Source organism: Propithecus coquereli, unplaced genomic scaffold (genome assembly GCF_000956105.1).
Source record: "Propithecus coquereli isolate 6110/MARCELLA unplaced genomic scaffold, Pcoq_1.0 Scaffold217, whole genome shotgun sequence".
Taxonomy (NCBI): Eukaryota; Metazoa; Chordata; class Mammalia; order Primates; family Indriidae; genus Propithecus; species Propithecus coquereli.
The window spans coordinates 5,642,314-5,642,675 of record NW_012146856.1 but is presented as its reverse complement, the minus strand read 5'-3'; positions in this window follow the sequence as shown (position 1 = coordinate 5,642,675).

Below are 362 nucleotides of genomic sequence, written 5' to 3'. Positions count from 1 at the left end.
ATCATATCATTGGCAAAGAGCGAGAGTTTGATCTCATCTATCCCCATTTGGAAGCCTTTAATATCCCTCTCTTGCGTAATCGCTATGGCAAGGATTTTGGCCACTATGTTGAATAGAAGTGGAGATAGAGGGTAGTCTTGTCTAGTTCCGGTTCTAAGTGGGAATGGTTTCAAATTTCCCCATTCAATATGATATTGGCAGTGAGTTTGCCATAAATAGACTTGGTAATTTTAAGAAATGAGCTGTCTATGCCTATATTGATGACAGTTTTTATCATAAAGGTGTGTTGGACTTTGTCAAATGCTTTTTCTGCATCTGTTGAAAGAATCATATGATCTTTGTTCTTGCTTTTATTTATGTGG